The following is a 12,614-nucleotide window of genomic DNA, read 5'->3' on the forward strand; positions in this document are numbered from 1 at the left end:
TCTGGGATTGTATCCTAAGAAATTATCAGAGACTTGGACACACTGAAGGGGATCACACTTATGTGGAGATGGCAGTGGTGGGGAAGGACAGAAAGGGGTGGAAATGTATAAATTTTGCATTGTTTGACAGACATTTTTACTTCTTTCAGTTTTTAAAAGAGTGCCATTCCTGTCTTCCATTGTAAAGACCAGGGAAATAAAAACCTAATGTTGAGATATAAAAGAGAAGCTTGAACAAAAATTGACATTTTAAAAGATGTTAATTGAAGGATTATGTATAATAGGAAAATTAGAAATACCTTAAATAGCTAATACGAAGAGAGTGATTAATTTGTAATATATAGCATATATAAAACATAAAAAATATACAGCAATTAATTAAAACATTTTATTTTCAAGAAAGATGTGGGTTTTTAATAACTGAAAATTTAACATTTAATTAGATCATCAGGGACATAATTAGATTGAGCTATTTGCAGGAATTTTTAAACTATATTTTTTGTATAAAAACCATTATTACAATGCTGGAGGAAATGAAAACACAAGAAAGGTTGATGTGATCTTGCCAGATCACCCAGCTCCTCCCAGGTTTTGTCAATATGTGTGTGTGACTTGTAAATAATTGTAGTCTGTCAACTCTGTATTTATACATTTTCAGAGGTGATTTTGGAGATGTGTGCTTAAATTTTACAGAGATTTTTTTAAAGTGTTTTGAATCATATTTTATGAGTTCTAAAGCACCATAAAAGAAAAATATTTGTCACCTTATATAAAACATCTACATAATAAAAATGCCAATCAACATATTTATTGTATTTCTGCTATGTTTTCTCAGACAGTTACTGAGGGAAGAATCATCAACAGCTTTTACTTATTGGTGGAAGAAAGCAGCAATAAGTGGATGAAGAAAGAAAAGTTTGAGTGAGTTCTACTTTCTTTAAGTCTCCAAATGGACACTTAAGGGCGAAAATGCTGATTCAGAGCAATGGCTGACAGTGTTCTGGATTAAGTGAGACCCTATTCATCCTTTAGACATGTAAGACTGATTGGGAAACAGCTCTATATTTGTTTTCTAGAAAGACTGCACCAGTTTATACTTGTGGCCAACTAATGTTAAATTTTCTCATTCTTACTAATTTTTTATAGCAATACCTCTTCCTCTTGATGTCTCAATACTTTACCTAAAAATGCTCATAATTTCTAATGGTAGATCCAGGGATATTGTTATTATTGTTGTTGTCATTATCAGTATTTTAAAGTACCATTTATTGAAAATCTATTATTTGCCAGGTACTGTAATACAATTTATCTTAAAACTCCATGGAGAAGAGATTGTTATCAAACTGAGGTTTATGAAGGATTACGCCTCTTGCCCAAGGCCATATATGGCCTTCAACCTTTGGATTTAAAACAGTGGCAGGGTAGAGATTAAAACCCAAGTCAAAGCCCACACTCTTTGCCACTATCCTGTACTCATCTCGGGCCCCTGCTAATCCAAGGCTTAGTTTACATGGACTCTGGAGCCATTAGGACTTAAAAGTTTATTAGACACACAAAGTGAGAACATCTTTATTTATTTATTTATTTATTTATTTTTGCAGGGGAAGATTTGCCCTAAGCTAGCGTCTGTTGCCAATCTTCCTCATTTTTTCTTCGTTTTTTCCTCCCAAAGTCCCCAGTACATAGTTGTGTATAGTTGTAAGTTCTTCTGGTTCTTCTAAGTGTGCCAGCACCATAGCATGGCTACTGACAAATGAGTCGTCTGGTTCTGTGCCCGGGAACTGAACCCAGGCTGCTGAAGTGGAGCACGCTGAACTTGAACTGCTAGGACATCAGGCTGGCTCTAGAGAGCATCTTTAAAACTGGGGAAAACAGAACAGGTTTTTGAAATGGAGAATCCTTTAATTGTAATTCTTTCCTCCTTTAATTCCAGTGGAGAATTTAGAGCCCCATTATCTTCCTTTCAGCTTTAACTGTTACAGGCAAATAGATTCATTAAGTAATGAAGTCCGGTTCTCCACCCAAGCCCTGCTCCCTGCCTTGCCAGGAACCGGGCTGGTGGAGTACACAGGGGCGCCCGCAGGATTTGAGCCTCATTCTAACTTTTCCCTTTTGTGGTCAGCTCACAGTAACTACCAGGTTTTGAAGTCCTTACTGTATTCCAGCTGCTATGCTATGATCTTTAGGTAGGATATTTCATTTCATTCTCACAACAACCTTATGTCTACGCAAAATAACCCATAACCAGTCTATAGGTTAGAGAGATAAGCTGAGTTTTACTTGAGCCAAGTTGAGGATTATAACCTGGGAAGGCAGTTTGCACAAAGGAAGAAAATGTTCCAGAGAAGCATGGTTTTCAGTACAGTTTTATAGCTTTTTAGAACAAAGAACATACCTTAAACATGCCCAGGATACATACTCATCAAAGTTTCAAAGAGGTATTCAGTTAAAAATTAGCAGGTCAACCTGACCCTGATGTCCAGGAAAGGGAAGTTATCTTCAGAGTGCTGATATGGGTGTTACTAATAGGGAATTACTGACACTGGATACTGGCTGAGACTGGCATTGTAGGAGGGGACGTATGCATTCTTGTAAGAGAATGCATTCTTTAACAGTTAAAGCAGATGTACAATGTGTGTTTGATAGGCAGTAAGTCAAGCTTCCTTAGTTCAAGCCAAATCAGTTTTGAACCAGAATGGCTACCCCATATACACAATATGTGAAAATCTCATATCACTTATGAAGTAGGTGTTGATATGACTCACATCAATGAAGTCTGAGAACAGAAATTGAGCAGCTCCAGAACTAGAGCCCTAGGTGGTCAGACTCTAAAACTAATCTCTGCTCTACATTATAAATTTTTCTTGAATCAATACTGATTTCTCTTGCTCCTATTTGGTAATCCAATTTCAAGATTTCAAGACTCCATCTCAAGATGTCTACAGATAAAGCCCATCAGATGGAGACCACCAAGAACACCTGAAGCTGGGTACCTGAGGGTTACTGTAAACATTCGATTCTTTTGACCTTGTTCCCGACACAGATGTAGGTGAAAGGAAATTAATCTTGTCAATTTGCTGCTTTTTTTGTTTAACTTGAGTGGTGACTCAAGGGTAACAAGGATTTATAAGCTTATTTTGCAGAAGAAAAAGAATGCCTTCATTGTTGTTACTTTTAATTTTATTATTATTATTTTGGTGAGGAAGATTGTCCCTGAGCTAACATCTGTGCCAGTCTTCCTCTATTTTGTATATGGGGCACCGCCACAGCATGGCTTGATGAGTGGCATACAGGTCCGTGCTCATGACCTGAACCCATGAACCCGGGGCTGCTGAAGTGGAGCATATGAACCTAACTGCCACACCACCAGTGCAGCCCCAAGAATGCCTTCAATGAAGTTACAATCACCAGATAAACAGCCCCCAGCTGCCCTTGATACCCAGAAGTCAAATTGCCCAAGGGCTTATCTGGAGCGAAAGGAACATCACGGATTTCTCCTTTGTTTCTTTGAAACTCCTCCTGCCAACCCCCTTAGCTTATGAAATCCCCCACCTTCCTCTCTTGTGAAGGTGGTTTTGAGAGAACCTGTTTTCCTCCCCCTTGTTTTGGCCAATTTGAATAAATCTTTCTCTGCCTCCAGGCACGCATGTCTCTGTGTTCGGCTTACTGTACATCAGACACGCGAATTTGAGATTAAGAGGTTTGGTATCACAAGTTGCAGTTAAGCAAAGTTTGGTTTATTTACTTGCTGCTGCAAGGGAGAACATGAGGCCTCTCAGGGGAACCCTGGGGAGTCTGGGCACAGCGACCTGGGAGGGGCTCACCTCAGGGTGTGGGCCCTGCTGGGTGATTCTGGGGAGGGACCCAGGAAGCAGGGATCAGCTCTGGATTGTCTCTGTCATGGGTCAGGGTTCATTTGGTCAAGTTGCTTAATTCTTTTGTTGACTCGTCTTTATATCATTGCTGAATTGTGCCTGTTTGGTCAATCAGCGCTGAGAGAGGTATGTTGAATCACTCACGATAATGGCAGATTCATCAATTTTTTCTCTGTAGTTCTGTAAATTTTTGCTTCATCAATTGTGAGCCTATTTTATTAGATCCATACATGTTTCAAATTGCTCTAGCTTGGTGAATAGAATCTTCTATCATTGCACCATGACCCTCTCCATTCCTAACAATGTGCCAGCTTTCTTTTGGAAAACTGCTTGGCAATTTCCTATAAGGTTAAGCATACCCAGAATGACCCAGAAACACCACATCTATATTTCCCCAAGAGAAATAAAACATGCCCACAAAAAAGACTTGTACAAGAATGTTTATAGCAACTGTTGACCTTAAACAGACAGCCAGTTATTTCTCCGGCAAAAATGGGTTTACGGGGAACCAAGAAAGAATTGCAATTCAAAGTCTGAAACCACGGCGAGCCAGGTGCAAGTCGCTAGCAGCATGGAGGAGAAACTCTATTCTGGGCGGAAGAGGAAGTTGGGAGGGCCATTGTAAACAAGGAGTCTAGAGGTGTAGCAGCGTTTCACTAGCTGAGTTGTGATAGTCTCTCATTGGCTGAGCTTCTTGGTCAAGAAGTCTGTCTTCTTCCTGTTGGGCTCTGCTAGGAGGTAGGGTGTGAAAGCTCCGCCTCTGGATCCCAAGACTCCAATTTAGTGAGGTTTCTATTTATTAATTTCCACACAACTTTATTCATAATAGCCAAAAATGGAAATAATCCAGATGTCCAGCAATGGGTGAATGGATAGACAAAGTATTCGATGGAATACCTTTCAGCAATAAAAACCAACTCCTGATCACGCAACAGTAGGGATGGATCTGGAAAGCATGGTTAGAGAAAGAAGGGCCACCTGGGAGAGGACTACCCCCTTTATGTGTGTGGTGATGGAAATCAGAGCAGAGGTTGGCTGCCTAACAGTGGGCACCTGGAAAGGGGATGAGGGAACTCTCAGTGATGGAAATGCTGTTTCCCGATTGGGTGGTGCTTACACAGCTGTTTACGTTTAGCAAAACTCATGAAATCGCACACTAAAAGATCAATCCTTTCCACGGTATTTAAATTTTACCTCAAAAACCGGATGGGGGAAAAAAAAAAAGCCTGGCGATGTTGGAAAGTAACGCTAAGCGATGTAAGGAGAATTCTGGGGTAGTAAACCCTTTTTAAAAAATATTAAGTGAAGAAAACGTTCCAATAAGTTGTGCTGGATTTGTGTGACTAAACAAGGACATTAAAAGCCCTGCAAACACTGAGTCCCTTCTGCTCCGAGGAGCGCTTTCATCTTTCCTCGGATGCTGGCGCCCTGGAGCTCCAGGCGGTTTACGGACCGCACCGCCTCACCAGCGCCCCGTCCCCGATCCTCAGCCATAATCGCGTGGGACGCGCCCATCCTTTGAACAGTCCGTTCACCTTTCAATCAATTCGAATAGCGCAGGGACGGACGAAATCGCAAGCCTCTTCAGAAAAAGAAGGGACGGGCCCCTTTCCCCGCGGGGTTGCTCAAAGGCCCTCCAATCAGAGGCTGGGTGTGGGCAGTTCGGATTCTGGGCGGCTCAGGTGTAGGCGGCGCTGCTCCGAGGCGGCGGCAGCGGCGGCTCTCCAGATACGGAGCGTTTCTTTCCTTTGGGTTTGACTGAGGTTTCACGCTACAGGCTGCCTCAGGGAGGTGGGTGCTGGGAGCTGGAGGAAGGGCGCTGGCTCGCCTCCTCCTAGAAGGTCTGGAAGGGTCTGAGGTGGGCGGCGGCGAGCTGGACTCCGCTCGGGGGAGGCTCCTCTAGGACCAGTTACCTGTCCTTCCCGCAGCCGATGCCTCCGTCCTCCAGAAGAGTAAATATTTGTTGCCATAATCTATGTAGCAGTCAGCGTTTCACCACTGGGCCGTGATTGGCCTCTGGGGCGGGACGATGCTTAGCATCCTTGGCCCCGACCTTCAATTCCATTAGCTGCTCCCAGAGCCGGCGACATCTAAAACCGCCCTGGTTGGGAACCTCTAGGCAAGCAAGATGAAGGCATTCTAGACTTTCAAGCTGGAAGAAACTCCACTCAGCCAAGAGGGGAACTTGGATGTAGTGATGTGAAGAGCCAGGCTGCGGGGCTTGAGATCCCAGCTCCAGCGCCTGTTGGCTGTGCTAGCGCGGGCAGTTCTCTCCCTCACCTGTGTAACAGCGATGATACTAACCACCTGTTCGGGTTTAGGTCACAATTAAACACGCCTTTGCTATTAACTCAAGCTTTTGCATGCAGGCTGTCTCTCTTTGTGGTGTATAGTGCTATGCTGTATTTTAAAGTAACTAATGGTTTATTGTTTCTTTAACATTTAGCACATTAATACTTCCAGGAGGTGGGAAGTCAAATAGTAGAGGAGCATGCTTACTGAAAAGTAGAGTCCTTTGTCACTTCCCCTGGGCTCTTACAGGAGAGTGTTATTAGCATCCAAGTCAGAAGAATTCTCATTTTTTGTATACTCTGTTGATCGTAACATTTTAATGGGTTGCATTTCTTGTGCAGATTTTTCTTTGGAGTTTTCTAGTGGACTGTCTCAGTTGTTCTTGTTGTTGGAGAGTCTAGTTTGCTTAGAACTTTTTTATCTTCCTATTGGCAGACCGTCCCCTTTTTCTTTCTTTTTTTTTTCTTTTGAGCCAGCAACACTTCTGGAGAATCAGTCATCTTTCTCCCGTTGGGCTTGGTTGTTTTCTATACCAGCTGCATGGGTGACTCCCTTAGACTTTCCACTTTCCTTTATTCTTTTCCTCATTTGAATGAAGGATTTCCTGGAACACATGGCATCCTGTTTCTTGTCCTTCTCCCTTGTTTGGCTTGAACACGTTCTCAAGAATCTTTCTAAGAAAAGAGTATGTGCCAGCTAAACAATGTGATTTCTTACATGGCCGAAAATAATTTCATTATGCCCTCAAATGGCAAACTGTATGGCTATCCTTCTGTGTGACCATGGTAATTCTTCTAAAAACCCATCTTTTGCTCAATCTTGTATATCCAACTGCCTGCTTATCATCCCTGTCTGTCTAATAGGCATCTCGTGTGTTTGGTTTGTTTTGTTTTGTGGCTTGAGAAAAAATGCCAGGCTGCCTGCCTTCATCACAGGGAAAGGTTAGGAAACGATTCTGTATACTGTCCTTTGCTTACTCTCCCTATCCTCTCCTTTCCTTCACTCTTGTCACTTTGTAATGCTGTGCGGTGAGCCTAGAGCCTCTTGTTTGTGTCATGGCCCATAGCTTCCTGGGCTTCACTTCATCTGTCAAGCAAGGCCCTATGTAGAACCCCAAAATAGACTGTACTATCTTTTGCTAACTTTCTTCCCACTTTGCAGTGTCACATATTTATTGCATTTTGTACTGAAAAATTTTTATGTCAGGGGGCTGGCCCCGTGGCCGAGTGGTTAAGTTCGCGCGCTCCGCTGCAGGCGGCCCAGTGTTTCGTTGGTTCGAATCCTGGGCGCGGACATGGCACTGCTCATCAGACCACGCTGAGGCAGCGTCCCACATGCCACAACTAGAAGGACCCACAACGAAGAATATACAACTATGTACCGGGGGGCTTTGGGGAGAAAAAGGAAAAAATAAAATCTTTAAAAAAAAAAAAAAATTTTTATGTCAGAATGCTCTGAGTTGGGGCAGGAGGTGAACTGGAATCTTAATTTTTTAAATAATATGAAAATCTATATAAGTTGTCTACCTTTCTTTTGCCTGGCAGGATGGCTGCATCACATTTTGCCTGTCAACTGAGAAAGGATTTAAATATTGAGATGATTAGAGCTAAAATTGCTGAGGAGAGATTTCTCTCTCAGAAAGCAGGCAGATATGATAAATATGAATGAAAATGACACTCCAACGTTGGAAGGTAGAAATCTTGAATTGGAGGAGGCATCTCAAGAGCCTATTCCAGAAGAGATGCGTGTGAGGCAAAGTAAGTAAAGGGCTATTGTAGTTTTAACTGCTTTGAAGAGGGGAAAAAAGTTGGTTTAATATCTGAGGTTAAAAAATCCTTGATCAGGGTCCAGCTGGGTGGTGTGGTGGTTAGGTTCACATACTCTGCTTCTGCAGCCCGGGGTTTGTGGGTTCGGATCCTGGGCATGGACCTACATACATACTGCTCATCAAGCCTGTGGCAGCATCCAGCAAACAAAATAGAGGAAGATTTGGCAACAGATGTTACCTCAGGGGCAATCTTCCACATAAAAAAAAAAAAAAAAAAAAAACCTTACCAGAAGAATGGAGTTTTGAAATCCCATTCTAAATAACTTGGTATTTTCTACAACTAAATACTGTCTATTTAAGGTAAAGGCTGTGAAAGTTCCATTCACTTGTGGAGTATTGTAATGCTTTAGGATTCCTATATGGCAGTATGGATAATAAAGTTCTGACTTCTGGAGTTTGAATAAGATAAGTGTTGACAAGATGAATTGATAAGGGACATTAAAATAGAAGTTTTCTAGATAAATGAGGTGTCCAGTTGTTTAAATGTTCACTGCTTCAATTTTGTCATTTTCCAGGACCAGTGAAATATGCAGCATGTACAACATATTGAACATATTCAAGCTTAATTGATTCTGCAAAAGAGAGGCTTGGGCTAAAATATTTCTTCCAGATTTGTCACTTTTGTGATTCTAAAGGAAAATGAGAGAAAAGAATTGGACAAAAGTGTTGTAGGGTTGTTTTTGTTTTTGAGATGACGTGATCGGTGCCTGTTTGAAGGTCAAAGGAAATGGGTTGGTAGTTGAGGGGGAGAAAGTGAGGAATAACGTGTCTTAGGAGTTGGGAGGAAACAAAAACTGGGCCATAGAATGATATAGGGTGACCTTTAAAGGAAGAGCTAGACATTTTTTGTCTGAGAAGGTGATATTGCTGCCTATATCACTCCTTGCGTCTTCTCTAGCCCTCTCAAATACTCCGTTCCTTGACCAAAATCTCTCAAAGGAAAGTCTAACTCTGTCAGTATGCTGTTAAAATAGCCTTCATTTTCCATTTGCGAAAGTCTAGAGGTGGCAGTAGGCCTGGCATGTTCCAGAGAAGCAAGTAGGTGAGCGTGGCTAGAGAAGAATGAACAAGGGGGACAGTGTCCGTAGAGCCCCGAGGGCCTTCTTTATGGGGAGACGAGCTTTACTCTGAGTGACATGAGAAGCCATTATTGGATTAGTGTGTTTATAATCTGCTTTATGTTTTAAAGCATCACTTATGGATGGTAGGGTGACCAGCATGGCCTCCAGGAGACCAGCTGGGGGACAACTGCAATAATTTAGCTCATGGTTGACCACAGTGGGAACGGCAACCCTGGGTGGTTTCATTCTGGATATATTTTGAAGTTTGAACCAATAGGATTTCCTAATGGAGTGGATGTAGGTTGATAAAGAAAAGTCAGGTTGGTTCTAAGGGTTTTGGCCTGAGCAACTAAAAAAATGGAGTGGCCATTTACTAAATTGTAAAATACTGAGAGAAGAACCTGCCATCTATAGATGGCAAGTCAGGGTACTGTCTAGTATGGTCTGATGACGTGAAATATAAAGCTGGGCTGTTCTACTGAAGAGGAAGAAATAATTGAGAAACAGCAATGAGGGATCACCCCCCTGGCCCTCTTCAGGCCCAGTGATATGACCTTTTTGGGAGAAGAAATCAGTAAACCACTTGAGAGGACAATATGGGGAGGTTGTCTTCAGGGGAGAGCCAGGTTTCGGTTAAATCGAGAGATGAAGGGAACGGGAACTTCAGGGGAGTTGAGGATATAGGGGTTTCATCGATGATTAACCACTTCATCATCTGAGCTTTCGCATCTTCTGTTCTTTGCCTGGATTATTTCTGTTAAACAACTTTATTCAGGTAGAATTTGCATACCATAAAATTCACCCATTTAAGTAAATGCCCTTTTTTAAGTAAATTTACTGAGTTGTGCAGTCATCTCCCTGGATTATTTTAAACCCTCACCCAGTGGGCAAACGCACTCTCATTCTTCAGAACCCTTCTCTGGTATTCACTCTTCTGACAAGCCTTTCCTGACCTCCCCAGACAGGTTTATACTGATTCTCAATTGTGCATTCTCGTAGTCTTCAATCCATGCTAAACCAAATTGAAACTGTGCTCATCTCCCCCATGATACTGTGAGCCCTTCAGGGGCAGAAATTCTCTTATTCTTACTTCCTAAAAATGTCTGGTACATAGTAGCTGCTCATATTTTTTAAACAAGTTTAAATAAACATGAGAATACATAGTAGAAACCTGAGTTGAGAATCATAGGTGAGAGGTAAGGAATCTGACAATTAGCCTTAATCTCAAAGGAAAAATTGTGTTAGTTACCCCAAAACTTAATGGTTTAAAACAACAAGCATTTATTATTTCACACAATTTTTGTGGGTCAGGAATTTGGGTGCTGCTCAGCCGGGTGGTTCTGCAGGTTGCAGTCAAGGTGTCATCCAGGGATGCCTCTGAAGCTTGACTGAGGCTGGAGGAGCCGTTTCCAAGATGACTCACTCACATGACTAGCAAGTGGATGCTGGCTTTTGGCAGGAGGCCTTAGTTCTTCATCATGTGGCATCTCCATAGGGCTGCTTGAGTCTCCTTAAGGCTCCACATGGCCACTGACTTCCCCAGCGCAAGTGATCTGAGAGAGAGCAGGGCCAAGCTGCACTGTCTTTAATGATACAGTCTTGGAAGCCACACTCCATCATTCCCACACTTTTCTTGGTGACACAGCTCAGCCCTATTCTGTGTGGAGGGGACAACACAAGGGCGTGACTACCAGGAGGTGAGAATTGTTGGAGGTCAGCTTGGAGGTGGGTGATCATAGAAGTTAATTAATTTAAAAGTGAAGTAATGCATGCCTAGTACATGACAAGCTGTTAATATGTGAACAAGAGAAGGCAAAAGGAAGAGAAACTTTAAAAGAATAGGGGTTGAAATGACTTGTGTGGTTAGCGTGCTAAGGAATCAATACGAAGTTACTGAAAGTATTGCTTAGCAGCTGTTGAAGTTAGACAATGGCATATTAGACATTTGGATAACTTTTTATTTGAACATTTTATATGCTATTTTCCCCCCTGCTTAGGATCAGCGAAGTCTCTCTTCTAAGTGATCAACGAAGACAAATGCTCCGGAAATACCTAGAGGAAAAGCGACTAAAAAAATTAAGAGAGAAACCTCAGCGACAACCGTTTATAGTGGGTGTTTATTGACCCAATAAGCCTATTTTTCTTTCATCAATACCAGCACACCAACCAAAAAAGGTAAATTTAGTATCATATTGATATTCAGGAATAGTTCTTAACCAGACTTTTCTTTAAGAGATTATACTTGATCTTAGCCAAGAGGCCAAGAAGCGATTCTTTGAGAGTTTAAATGACTAAAATAACCCTTTCCCTGTAGTCCCTTTATTCACTTAGCTAGTTGGCAGGAGCCGGGAAGGACATACTAATAGTTCAGAAGATAAAGATCAGGTCTCTCGGTGCAGCCATAGGTAGGTTGACACGGGATAAAACTAGCAAAGCAGTCAGAGCCGGGCTGGACGGGGAAGGCCGGGTGAAGGATTTGGCGTCCATCCTGTCGGATGCGCAGAGTCAAGAGAGGCTTATACATGAGCTTGTACCATGATCAGATTAATAATTCAGGAAGATTACCCTTGCCTGGAAGATCGTAGTCTGGAAGGGGAAGAACTTATAGGTAGGAAGACTGTAGTGAGACTGTCGTGATAGAGTAGGTGAGACAGGATAAGGGGACTGGGGCAGTGGGCTTAAAGGAAGAAACAGGTGTGAGACATCTCAGGAGAGAAATTGACGGGGACCAAGCAGATGGTGAGGGGTGAAGGAAATTGAAGAGTCGGAGATAAGATGATTCTGAAGATAAATTAGTTTGAGCAACCATATAAATTGTGCTGCCGCTAAAAGAGGTGTGGAAGGCAGGAAAAGGAATATGCCTAAGTGGGTGCATATTGATAATGCTTTTTCTGCTTTTTTTAAAGCTCATTTGGGCCATCTGGATAACAGGCAGTTGGGAATAAAAATTTGAAAATCAGGACGGAGATCCATGCTGAGTGGTGGATTTAGGATATGATATTGGGAGTATGGATGGGGGTTTAAGCTCTAGGGCTAAATGAGACCACTCCAGTAAAGATATACACATTGTGAAAGAGTGAGGTCTAGAGAGCACCTTCAAGTGGGCAGAAGTCAGGTACCAGTGATAGGTCAGATTGGCAGGAGAGCTAAAACAGGACAGAAGCTGGAGGAGGGGTGATCTAAAGAAGAGAATGATCCATGAGTCAAGAGGGATGAAGTTTGAACACAGGCAGCTGGATTTGTAAATTAGGTAGTCACTGGTGATTTGCTCTTTTCAAGGTAGTCTCTTGTTGGCTGTGTATTCATTCCTGATTTAAATAAGAAGTGAATAACATAAAAGCTCAAGATATCGCCTGTTTTTGTTTGCTTCAGGAATGTCATTGATTTATTTGAGAGACCTTTGATTACTCTGCGTGTGACCTTAGGATAACATGGAAGTGACCAAAAGTAGTAGAATGTAGCTCAAGGTGGAAAGATACAGAAAAATATGGTGTGTATGTGTTCGAGGAGGGCGAGATTGTTTCTGTTTGGAGGAACATCAGAGAAGACCTCTTGGAA

General features: G+C 42.2%; 1 protein-coding gene across 7 annotated transcripts in view; it reads left to right on the plus strand.

Moving 5' to 3' along the window:
• Positions 1–12,614, plus strand: part of LOC138917394 (disks large-associated protein 5-like) — a 39,629-nt gene that overhangs the window by 2,647 nt on the left and 24,368 nt on the right. For all 7 annotated transcript variants that reach the window (XR_011425291.1, XR_011425292.1, XR_011425290.1 and 4 more), the window contains exons 2-3: positions 836–921; positions 11,054–11,231. The gene's annotated coding sequence lies outside the window, so the exon portion shown is untranslated. The remainder of the gene's footprint in view (positions 1–835; positions 922–11,053; positions 11,232–12,614) is intronic.

The sequence above is a fragment of the Equus caballus genome, chromosome 14 (genome assembly GCF_041296265.1).
Source record: "Equus caballus isolate H_3958 breed thoroughbred chromosome 14, TB-T2T, whole genome shotgun sequence".
Classification (NCBI taxonomy): domain Eukaryota; kingdom Metazoa; phylum Chordata; class Mammalia; order Perissodactyla; family Equidae; genus Equus; species Equus caballus.